The sequence below is a fragment of the Atractosteus spatula genome, chromosome 6, assembly GCF_055471065.1.
Source record: "Atractosteus spatula isolate fAtrSpa1 chromosome 6, fAtrSpa1.hap1, whole genome shotgun sequence".
NCBI classification, from domain to species: domain Eukaryota; kingdom Metazoa; phylum Chordata; class Actinopteri; order Semionotiformes; family Lepisosteidae; genus Atractosteus; species Atractosteus spatula.
The window spans coordinates 29,610,931-29,624,759 of NC_142711.1; positions in this window are offsets into that span (position 1 = coordinate 29,610,931).

The window sequence follows — 13,829 nt, forward strand, 5'->3', positions numbered from 1 at the left end:
ATAAACTCAAATTAATTACACTAATTTTTATGGAATACCATTTCCGCCAGTGAGGCTTCCGTAGTAACCCGAATGGAATAGTGGACGGTGGGCTTTTTAAAAAAGTTTTTATTTAAACACCAGAAATACAAAAAAGGAGAAAGATGAAAAAGATACAGAAGTAGACACTTCATATCCAGAGCAATTCACAATTATAAAAGCTGAAACTTTTTACATATTTCCATTGTATGTCCTTTTTACTTAAAAAAGAAGGTCTGAAGCTGGCAAGACCTGGGTTTGAGCCAATGCAGTGAGGCACGATCTAGGGTGGGAGCGGTGAGGGCACAAGCCCTAGAACCCGAAATCATTACAATAACAAAAGGACAATGAAATGTGGGCTTCGAAGTTGCAATTGTGACTTTATATCTGATATAAAGTCACAATTCTGAGATACTAAGTCGCAATTCTGAGATACCATAGCACGTTTTTTTTTATTCCCTGGCGGAAATGGGCTTCCATAATTTTCTGTAGTAAATGGTCTCAAAGTGTATGTTAATGGCTGATTGGTCAAAAAACTTCATTCCTGTGCTTGAACAGGAGGCTCTTCTTTATTCAGGGTTACCCAAAGGATTATAGGTATGTGGAACAAGCTACCCAGTCATGTGAACCCAATACCCTGGCATCTTTCAAGGAATGGCTGGATGAAATCCTTGGAACAATTAAGTATAACTACTAGATCATCTAGACGGTCTTAATGACCCCCTTGTTTGGTAACCTTTCTAATGTTCCTTTTCACTGTTTTGCCATTTTAAGGAGCATTAGGTCAATAAACGTTTGCTATTTTAATTCCAACAGTACCACATTTATTCAAGTGCAATTCCAAAAATAAACACAAAATCAGAACTAAAACAAATGAACTTAATTTTATCATTTTGAGTCTGTTTACACATATTTAGCAAGTTAAAGTATATTTAAAATAAAGTGAGTTTTTAACATAATCCTAACATTATGCATCACTTACAAAAGCCTCTTATAATGTTTAAGCATATGATAGTTTCAGAAAATGACATTTGTCTGCCCATATCTAAAATATCATATTCATTAGATTTGTAGTATATACAAAATGCCAGCAGCTATATCACCCTGCAGCTGTCAACTGGCTACCCACTGAAACTAAACAGGGTTGATCCTGGTCAGTACCTGGATGGGAGAACTCCTGGGAAGCTATGGTCGCTACTGGAAGTGGTGTTAGTGGAACAGAGAAGTGTACACATTGTTGCAATCTCCCCTGTACTGATGCAATTGTTTTTTTAGCAGTGAGCTGTGTAGATTCAGAAGTGGTATATCCATAGAATAACAGGGCTGGGTAGGGTGTGGAATGAATTTAAATAAACTAAATGAGTAAGTCTGAAATCAATTAAAGCAAATAACCCACCTGTTTACAAATTATTCCATATAGGTCACTTGATATCAGTTTTCTATCTATAATTAAATTTGAATTTTCATTAGAAATAAAATGCAGACGACACAGTCCAGGGAAAGTGAAGAAAACACGGGGAAAAAGGCATGCAGGAGATGGGAATGAAAACAGGGGGGCGTGTCCATGGAGTACTGGTGGTTGGGGGAGGTGTGGCCGAGGCAAACAATCCAGAGATGAGTCAACAAGGGAAATTCAAAACAGGGCAAAAGTCCAAAACCAGGCGATCCATCGAAGACAGATGATTAAAACCAGAACCAGGTCAGGACCCGTGGGGGAAATGGGAACAGGAACAGAAACTAAAACCTTAACGGGGCCAGGCGCATCCAGGCTTTAATATTTAAGTGGAATGGCACTATTAAAACGCTAGGACCAATCTATGTACAGTACATGAATGCATTCATGACCACAAGTTCAATTAGGATAGTAAAGAAAAAACAAGAAAACTTTGTTCTTGTTTACAACATGGCTGACTAACAGTACAGTATGTCCCATTCAGGGTGTGTCCCACCTTGCGCCCAGTGCTTCCAGGGATAGGCTCTGGGTCACAGTGACCCTGAATTGGATAAGTGGCTATTGAAAGTGACATGATGTGATGGTGTATAAAAACTCACTGGCTGCCCACAACTCTGCATGCGTCTTTTCTCAAACTGAGCATTTCAATCTCATCAGAGGCAAATGTCTCTTGCACTCAGCGTTGCTAGGACCTTATCTTAATCATGTCTGCTGCAGTGTTATGTACACTATCCCTTTATATTTGGCAGCTTGTTATGTCATTATTAGTATTTAACTGTACTACTGAAATGAATGTGCCAAGATTTATTTATATTGTATTTCACACAACCTTTTGAAAATAAATGCATTATATTGGAATTCAGGGGCACTGTGGTCCACATCACTGGAAGCACTGGGCGCAAGGTGGGACATACCCATGGATGGAACACCTGTCCATCGCAGGAGTACTTATATTAAGTAGAGCTAATAGGCAAGATTAAAATTTGATCTCCTCCTGAAGTTCTGTTAAATAACACCCATACCATAAGTGTGTTCCATTCATTCATCCATTTTCTAATTGCTTTTTTCCAGTACAGGGTCATAGGAGCTGTGTTCTATTTAGCTCTACAAATGTAGGAAACCGAGCTTTATTCACAGTTAAATAAAGTAGCTTATGTAAATCATACTTATTTGCTTTTATTTCTGGCAAGTTAAACTACTTTTCTAGCTGAACCAAGAGTAGCATTAGCAGAGGGAGTGATGCTTATGTGCATGGACATCAGAGACAAAAATTGGTGGTTCTAGTTATTAAAACACTGGAGCAGAAACTTCAGATGTGATTTTTTGTCTGCTGCACTATAGCATTTAAAGCAACTGAGAGGAGACAAGCTGAAGGACTGGAGAAGACCACAAACTGACATACAGTATAATATTGCTTTTGAGTTGGTATTCTACAGATACTATACCCATACAGAAACAAATAATCAATACAAATAAGTTTAAGGTCTAAGAGAAAAACTATTCTGTAAAAGGAGGAACCTTTAATGATATCAAAATATAAATACCTAGTGCCTACTTGTTTTCATTTAGTACTTTTTAATTTCCCAGTGTAGTCTCTTGGAAAAAAGGCAATAAGAATTTGGACTATATACAAAGACTTTTCACTGCTTCTGTTAAATCAATTGATTTCTCTAAAAGACTGTAAGAAAACAGCAAATGAAAAAAATATTACTTTAGTTTTTACATCAATTAAATAAGATTTTTTAAGAAGCAAACATAACATATAATTTCAGTGTTCTTTGTGCAGTCTGGAAAACCTAGTTATTATACTACCATGTTTTTTGTTTTTACTTTTCTTAAGCAGTAATTAACCTAAGATTAAATCAGCTACCTTTTGTGCCTCTTTCTTAATAATTCCTCTGTTGATTTAACAGAACAATAAGAGTTATCCTGTCCAGAATCCTTCCCTTACACCTGAAACAAAGTAGATCTTCCTACTTATCTTTTCATTTTCTTCTTCTTTTTAGAGAGCTGTGTTCAGCAGACTTCAATATTCAAGTCGATATTGCATGGCTCAGGCAGAGTTAGAAGAAAACATCTTTGGTTTCAGTCAGCAGGGTGTTTGCTGACTAGTGTTTCTCAGAAGATGACTGTCTTTGTGCCCCAGCTAGTTTTTCATTCATCAGATGAAATATCACCTGGCTGAGGATTTAACAAAGCTGAAAACAATAAAACATAATTTTAAAACTTAAAAAAAATAAGAAATTAAGATTAATCCACAACCACACATGTATTGCTCTTAAAAGATTTATATTGCTTTTCTTATAATGCTTAAATTCTTCTTTTGCAAGCATTTTGGATGCAAAAATCATAATAAATGTACATTTACTTCAGATTGCATTAAAATATTTATTGAGTGTAACACAAACTAGGGACCTCTTTAATACATAATACAAAAGGATGGGTTAAAGACTTATGATTAAAATGACATTTATGCAGGTTTTCTCTAATCCAGCACCACTCAACTAAGTAGGATACAAAAATCAAATGTTCTTAAGTTATTAGCATTCTGAATGTTATTAGCAGTGCATGAAGTCTTGGAGATGAATAAATTGGTAGACAACCAATATAAGCTATAATACACCTTCAAATGCTTAACCAATAAATTAAACACATAACAAAGGGTTTACATTATATTTTTCTTTTTCAACAGGTTTTTTTCATCTTATATATTTTCATTTACATATTTCATTAACTGCACTGTATTTTCTTGAGTTAGTTTAAATTTTATGGGTTAATTTAACTTGCCCTTATTCTGTGGATCTGCCAGTCCAGGGAGAGTAAAGTCATGTGCTTTCAGTCCCACCTTATTCCACCTGAAGCCATGGATGGACACTAGCTTACCGTGAACCTCAGCAGAATAACCTGTTTACTGGTGTACGACAGTTAATATTTATATAACTAATTTAAAACAAAGAATTTTACTTGCAATTGAATGTTGCCTTAACCTGTTTTCTGAACTGCCGTTTTCATTTTTATGTTTGTAGATATGTGTTGTAATCAGTCTAATTCAGACAGAAAACAAATTTTCTTATAAATACAATATTCCACACTTTTATTTTGAAAGTACCAGAATTGCTTCTTTATGGATTTCTTCACATGATGCAGTCACTATGGCTAATGACCTTGTCTCAAAGATTGATTGCTCATTTGTTCCCCACTCCTTCTGAAAATACCCCATGTTGAGAAATAAAATAATAACTTAAAAAAGAAGTAAAATAATAACTTAAAACATTGTGCTGCAGCAGACCTCTTTTCAAAATACTCCCTTTATATTTATCTTGATACAAACACAAATACAAGTTCACTACCACATAAAAACACTCTGGAAAACAACCATTCTACTGTTAACTGACCACATGAGCATGATCTGAATAGCAAACAAAGTTGATTTCCTACAAATTAATAAATCTTGGTTAAAAATATACCATATATGTGCTCTACACAGTATTGTTGAGCACTCTCCATTCCATATGTTAAAGCCTCCTCAGTGCCTTAGAGCAATTATGAAATACAGGGTTTTCCATTCATCTTTATATAATAGCACTAGCCTATAGGCACCTAAAAAGTCCCAGGTATTGCTGTTTTGTATAAAGCCAAGCAAACCCTGGCTGATTTGTGCATGGGCACTTGGAGAACTCCAATGAGAGTTTGCTTATGTCCTTGGTTTGAACCACTGATGTCTGGACTATAATAATAAACGTGATTTTATATAGCGCCTTTAAAGGTGGCTTTTCATAACACTTTACAGAAAGACAACAACAATACACAATATATGCACAATGAAAATACACAATGAGAGCAGAAAGTAGATGGAGGTACTGAATACAGTAGGAGCAAAGGGGTATGTAAAAAACAGTTACGGAAAGCCCCTTCTAAAGAAGAAGGTTCTGAGTCTAGATTTGAAAGAGTTTTGGAAAGGTGACTCTCTGATATCCTTAGGGAGAGAGTTCCAGTCACCCATAGAGTGTAGACGGGTTTGGGGGACAGACAGAAGACCAGAATTAGAAGAGCAAAGGTTGCAAGGTGGGAAGTAGGACAATAGTAGCTCAGACAGGTGCTGAGGTACAGTACCAAGCCATGCAAAGCCTTATGTACAGATGCAGCCATTCAAAATGAGCGGTAAAAACCCGCGGTACAGTAACCAACCCGCAGGGCACCGCGGTAAGTGATTGGCTGGCCAAAATGACCGACAGGGGCACTCGTGGTTCTGATTTAAATCGCAAACGCGTGTTTAATTATGTGTTTTTTAATCATAATCAGGCTAATGCATTTCTACATTTTCTGTATGAACCAGCTTAGAGGTTTATACAGAAAGACAGCTTGTGTTTAAATTGAGTGTAAGGTAATTTATGCTTCTAAAGTCATGGTCAGCATTTATTATTGTACTGTGCTGTAAACTTTTTCTGTGCCTAGTCACATTATTTTATAGTGTTTTTATTGCATTATTAAATCCGGTGGCGCTGTGTGTTAGTTTCCTGACTCCCATGTCACATGGTCTGTGATTGAATCCCATGGAACTATGACTTTATTTTTTAACAAACATTTCTTTGAAAAAATGAAACGTTTCCCTTGGTCAGAGATTAAATAAAACCTCACTCGCACCAAACAAATTTATATTTCTAAATATCACAAAATACGTTCATTGTCTTCCAATCGAGTCGAGTTGACATTGGAAGCCTGCCACACCCGGACTGTTAAACCAACGCATTAGCACGTCAAAGCCCATTGAGGGTATTGAGCCAGTATTGGCTTTAGTATTCCCCCCCTCTCCCCTCAATTCAATTCAATTCAAGGTGTTTTATTTGCATGACAGATGGGTACAAGCAGTGTTGGGTATGTATATTGTAACGCTTACGGCAGACAGGCACTGTGTAAGAGCCGGCGCACCAGAGCAGCGCACCGAGGGAGCGTCTGCATTTCTAACTTAGTTTTTAAAATTAGTCAAGCAATATGAAGCATCTCCTTTTACTTAGTGCCTGAGCATAAAAAGAATAGGAGCATACTGCAACGCGTGTGAAGTCCATAAACGATATTAATTTTGGAACTTAAACATACAGTATATGGCTGGTCTCGGTACTTTAAAGAAAACATACACACCAATATTCCATTTCTCCCTAAACATTTTAAGCATCGAAGTCTTTAACTAACGCGATACCGGAGTCAACAAGCATACTTTTAGAATTTGATTAAAAGGGAACATAATATGGAATCGCGTATCTCAGGAAATTAATAACTATATAATTATATTCATGTTGCAAAGGAACTGCAACGGACATAAGAACTCCCTTGCTTTTAACAGAGCGTTCCATAATTTCTAACTACGAAAATGCCAGGTGAAAGGATTTGTAAACATATTTTGTTAAAGCAAGTCAGTTTTTTCCGCAACACATAAAAGACATTTTTCCAAGAAAGTTTAGCCTTTGTCACTAATGAAACCACTAAATAAAGACATAAATATAGAAATCTTAAGATTTGTTTTATTTAATGTTGGTAGCAGGATGAACTGTCAGAGTGTATATTTTGTCGCAGAGTTGCTGCAAGATGTTAACAGTGAAAAAGGTATTTAGAAATGAGTTATTTCAAGATGAAAATTTTCAGAATAATTGCAAATCTAGCAGGATAGAGAAAGCACAGAAAACTGGCAGTTAGATTGATCAGATTAGTATGAAAAGTCATTTAGCAAAGGGAATGAGAAGAGTGACAAACTAGTATACTTTAGATCTTTATTTCTGAACCAGGGAAAATCTGATCATGTTTCCCTATAACAATAATAAAAAACTTTATTTGATATATCACCATTAAAGGTGGCATCTCAAAGCAATACAGTAGATGTAAAAACAGATAAAAGGACCACAGATTACAAAGTAAATGTATATAAGAAAGACAAGCAGTTAGAGGTGCTACCAAAATTAGAAAATGAAGCAGATACAGACACTAAGTCTTCTGAAAAGAAAGGTTCTGAGGTTAGATTTAAACTGGCCCTGGTGTGTGTGTGTTTGAGTCTGTCTGTCCTGTGATGGACTGGCGCTATGTCCAGGGTGTATTCTGCCTTGTGTCCGTCACTTACTGGGATAGGCTCCAAATCCTCTGTACTGGATAAAGAGATTAGAAATGGATGGAAGTAAAGGCACTGTGTGGATGGAACTATACACAGTGTTAGAAACCCACTATGAAATGGCAGCATCTCACTGAGAATAAAACATTTTATAGTGCTGGCTTAAGGAAACAGCCTTTCCACCTCTCTTGCACATCAGTATCCATACCTAGTTATTTAAACAAATTGCCTCTAATTATAAACATCTTAATATGCTGGCTCTGTGGATCCGCATCAGCTATGTTTGCCCATTCCTTCAATTCATGTGCATCCAACACACAGTTCAACGCTAGCAACTACACAAAATCTAAAATATGAGCTCTACTTGCCACTTACAATACCAACAGTACCAGCTAACTTTAGTAGTGACATTTTCATGGATCTTTTTAACAATAAAATTTACAACATCAGACTTCAGACACAATTAAACAGGCCTCAAAAAAGTCTGGTACAAACATTTTCAGCATGGAATAAACCGTTACTTTAATGGTATAAACCTTAAATGGATTCATATTCTCAATAAGATTTGGTGCTCAGTAACATGACTTAGAAAATGACAGAAGACATACGTATCATGCTTATCCTTCTATTTTTCATAATCGTAAACTCCTTAAGGCAGTTACATTTTCTCTGTTCTGACCTGGAGTTACAGAGAAATTTAAATTCTAATAAGAGATTTGTAATGAGGAAAGTCATACCAATCACTCATACAGTACCAGGATTTGCAATTACAATACAAATACTTTCTTTCTGTATGTGTTTATTTTGCAGTTTGAGTCTATGGCATTCCTTTGGGGGTCTATACTCCAAGGCATGACTTTTTTATGTATAAACATCAGTAATTACTGCTATTAATTACTGTACGATTTATAGTTGAAATCTGAGCCTAGATATAAAGTTAGATATAAAGTTAAAATCTCGACAAAGCAATGTAGGAAATACAGAGAAAATAAATCCTTTCTGACATCTAAAATCAGTTTCGATCAAGGTCTCTAAAACGAACAAGAAAAAGAGGATTTTCGGAGGGCAATTACGCTGTGTTTATATAGAATAAGTGATTTATGAGCAATCTAATTTCTTGTTCATTTAAAACAGTGAAATGTCAGCTGCAAAAGATCGCACCAGAAACAGCACTCTCTCTGCCTGTCATAGACGTTCAGGAAAGGCTGAATGAAGTCATGTCAAGTACAATAATTCGGTGATCAATAATAACAGTTGTAGGACAGTATATAAGGAGGATAAGGATTTTGAAGTTGACTCGAAATCTGATAGGTAACCAGTGCAAGGACTTGAAAACAGGTGTAATGCATCCCTGATAGGATTCTTGCTGTCATATTCTGAACATATTGAAGATTGCTCAGTGTGGATTTAATTTCCCCAGTGAACAGGATGTGCATTTATTAATTCTAGAAAAAAAGCCTTTCTTGATTTCTCTAGTTCTTAGTTTCTCTAGTTCCCTTTAAAATAAACTATTATTCCACAAGCAGCTTTTGGAGATTTAAGTGTTGGCTGAGTTATTGCAGGATAAAAGACTAGAGATGTTGGCAAGAAGAAGATAATTTGGGGAAAGCTGAGGAATACACTTATAACAAGAACACTTCCTAATGGGGTTAGGCATACTTTTGATGAAGATGATGAAGTTAACAGACTATATGTTTACATAGATACTGAAATAAGGATTGCATTTTAGATTATGTGTAGTTGCTGGCATTGAACTGTGTGTTGGATGCACATGAATTGAAGGAATGGGCAAACATAGCTGATGCGGATCCACAGAGCCAGCATATTAAGATGTTTATAATTAGAGGCAATTTGTTTAAATAACTAGGTATGGATACTGATGTGCAAGAGAGGTGGAAAGGCTGTTTCCTTAAGCCAGCACTATAAAATATTTTATTCTCAGTGAGATGCTGCCATTTCATAGTGGGTTTCTAACACTGTGTATAGTTCCATCCACACAGTGCCTTTACTTCCATTTCTAATCTCTTTATCCAGTACAGAGGATTTGGAGCCTATCCCAGTAAGCAACGGACACAAGGCAGAATACACCCTGGACATAGCGCCAGTCCATCACAGGACAGACAGACACAAACACACACACACCAGGGCCAGTTTTCCCATAAACCAATTAACTTACCAGTATGTTTTGGAGTGCGAGAGGGAGTCATATCACACATATGGAGAAAAACCATGTAACCCAGAGAGAACATGTAAACCCCACACACACAGGATGGCAGGAATTGAACCTAGGACCCCAGTGCTGCAAGATAGCAATGCTAACCACTTTGCCACCATTATAAATGGATGGATATCTTAGTTATCTTTCTAGTTCACAGGTTTGCATACATAATTTAATTTTGAAAGCCACTGAGACATCAGGTACTACTGTTGTATTTATGAAAAAGAAACAAAACAAAAAACATACTAACAACTGTGCCATCCTACTCCTTAGTTAATACATTTTATTATTCATAAACAGTTAACATTGTTAGCAAAATATTTTGAATTATATTTAACCCTATTTTTTCTTTAGTTTTGTATTTAACTTATTATATGATAGTCAGACTTAATGTATATTTGAACAATGAAAATATATTTTTACAAGATTTTACATTAAGCACTTAAAATTAATATGGTTAATAATAGTAAACTGTAACATGCTGTAACAAGATCGGTTAAACTGCGAAGAAAATGCTTTCAGAGAAAATGTTTCAGGTGTGAAGAACATAGATCTCCAATGCAATTTCAACCAAACCTGTTCCCACACACCCTGCCCCCACTACCATTAGAATATACACAAAGCACTCAAATCTTTCGAGCTAATGATCAGATGACCCGAGAGAGAGCGAGAGAAACACCAAGGGGTGCGGAACCAGGGAACTATTTACATGGAAAACGGGCGATCTCCCGAGACTGTCCGCCCGTTTCACTGTTACCTGGATACCTCTTTATTTAGAACTCACTAACACTGATTTTTAGTTTAGAAGGATTCAAGTAGGGTTTTAGATGAAAGGCAGCGACCTTAATCAAGCCCAAATCATAATTGAACCCATTCAGAGCCTACATTACATTTTAGCGTTTCATTCTGAGCAGAAGACCCTCACACCTGAAGAAGGGGGAGGTGTCTTTCGCTGGAAATCTCGCCTGCTTCTACTTTACAACCGGAGTGCTGGCTGTGACGAATTAAACCGGTTTCACAGGTTTCAATCACAGACCATGTGACATGGGAGTCAGGAAACTAACACACAGCGCCACCGGATTTGATAACACTATAAAAACGCTATAAAATAATGTGACTTGGCACAGAACAAGTTTACAGCACAGTACAATAATAAATGCTGACCATGACTTTAGAAGCATAAATTGCCTTACACTCAATTTAAACACAAGCTGTCTTTAGCCCTCTAAGCTGGTTCATACAGAAATGTAGAGATCCAGGCTCAGAACACACAGCTTCATTAGCGAATACATATGCAGGACAACTAGAGAAGACGTTTTACAGAGGATGGATTTTTAGAAACATCCCATCAGTGACATCACTGAAGTCAACTCCTAGGTACTGTAACTGTCGTGTGGATAGTTTCACAAGAATCAGACAAAGGTTTAAGCATCGCTTGTTCTAGATAAAACTGCAAAAAAAAAACAACAACCCATAATGTACTTCTTTGCGGCTCTGTTTGCCCAAATCATATATTCACAACGTGAAATCTAGAAAATAATATTACGTAACCAAAATCCGCAATATGGAAACAGAACCTGTGTAATTGTTGATAGATGATGTACTCGTAACATTTTTTCAAGACGAACTACAACATTTAAAAAATGACTTGTATGTACTTGATATCTCTAATCAATCCACGGGTCCCAGCACAAAACGAAACTAAAACGCATACCATTTCGCGCTTCTTATTAGTTGCTCAAAAGTAATTTGACCGTATGAAATGCATAATATAAACCTAGAAACATATACGTGAGCAGTACTTAAGCACTGTAGTATCGGTGTTAAGACATACCTCTCAAATACTGTAAATCAAGTTAAAAATATCTCAAGACCGATTCTGGTCATAATGAAACCATGTTTCGTGTATGTTTTCTTTAAAGTACCGAGACCAGCCATACACTGTATGTTTATGTTCCAAAATTAATATCGTTTATGGCCTTCACACGCGTTGCAGTATGCTCCTATTCTTTTTATGCTCAGCTACTAAGATTTCCCTTCAGTAGTAAAATTAGATATGAATATTCAATACTTAAACGGGCACAGTTAAGACATTAAATATACATATACATACTGTATACAGTACAGTTTGCATACGGTAATATGTTTATGTTCCTAAATCAATCTCTTTTATGAGCATGTGAAAGGCATGGTGAATCACTGTACTTTGCATGATTGGAAACAAATGCGTGATTGCGAAATGCTGTGGTGTTACTTTTACAAAGACGGTCAATGAAAAAAAGAATGTTGACCAGGGCAATACTTTGAGTTTACACTTACAGCTTGTCCAAGGTCATTCATTATTAATACTATTAGTAATATCTTCGTTAAAGACTTTGATGGCCACAGCTCAAACATGAGAGGTTGAGCTTTATTAGCTCCACCTTGCGGAAATTCCGGATACTATTATTTTGCTTGTCGTATTATAGGAGAATTTACGGTAACTCGCGGTATTTACCGGTAGCTTGCGTTAGACTGCGTACAGCGTACCGCAAAATAATGCGGTATCGCCCGCGCATTTTGAATGGCTGCATCTGTATGAGGTGAGCATGAGGAAGTTGACACAATGCCTGACAGGAAGCCAGTGCAAGAACTCCAGGATAGAAGTAATGTGATCATTTGCACTAGACCTGGTCAGGATTCTGGCTGCCAAATTTTGGACATATTGGAGTTTATTGAATGTGGATTTTGAAACCCCAACAAGTAGAGCGTTACATTAGTCAATTCAGGAGAAGACAAATGTGTTAAAATGAAAGAGATCTAAGGTTGTTGGTTGATCTTACAATTCTTTAATAACCACACTTATTATATCAGGTACAGCTTTGGATACTGTGTTACAAAAAGGGTCTCGATGTACTGGAAAGAGTTCAGAGAATGGTAACCAAGTTAATGTGTTTTAAAGAAATGCCAATATACAGTATGCATCCTTCGATTCATCCATCCTTATTCTAAACACGGAGCCTGTACCAGCAAGCAATGGACACATTGCAGGATACACCCAGGATTGCATGCCAGTCCATTACAGGGCACACAGACACAGACATGCACGCACTCACACCAGGGCCAAATTTTCCAGAAGTCAATTAACCTACTAGTATATTTTCAGACCGTGGGAGGAAACAAGAGAACCTAACGGAAACTCACGTGAATACAAAGAGAACATTAAAAGGCCACACAGATAGCATCCCAGGAATTGAACCCAGGGTCCCAGTGCTGTGAGGCAACAATGCTAACCGCTGAGACATCGTGTGACCCTATACAATTACAGATTATTCTCATTATAGTCACTTGATTTGGAATAGCCAATTACAGTTTTTTTTTCACAGCTCTTCCTGTAGCTAAAATCCTTATGCCCAGACAAGGAGGATTGAGAATGTGTAGGCAAACTGCTGGCCCACCCATCTACAGTACCTTTCAATCATTCATCTTTTAACACAGAAATGGAAATTAAGAGGCAGTACATTTAGAATTGAAAACAGTGAGAACTTCTCAATATAGTTGCTTAGGTCAAGCTAAATTCCTTAGGATTATTCATAAATTTATTCCTCAGCTCTTTTAGGGAATGATCCTTAGGATAAAGAATCCAAAATCAGATGACATTCTCAGATAAATGAACAACCAATAATCTGGTAAGCATGATTTCCACATACTGTGTTATTTGTATTGTTCTTATATTCTTATGACAAGAAATTGTAAATGTGAAATTGTTCTGATAAACTTTGCACTTATGTTCTGAATGATTACTTTTTTGAAGTGTTAGATTATATAAATTAAAGTATTTATTAATGGCTCACTGTGATTCATATCACATACAACATGATGATTAAGAGTTCATCATAATATTGAAACGCCCTTGCCCGGTGGTGAGGAGGAAGCGCACCTGGGCGCTCATAGTACCGCGGAGCAGGCTGGGAGTTGTAGCTGGGGAGAGTCTGAGGGTCAGCTCGATGACCAGCAGCTGACCCTGCATATATACAGTAAATAGTGTTGTAGTAGTTTTAGTG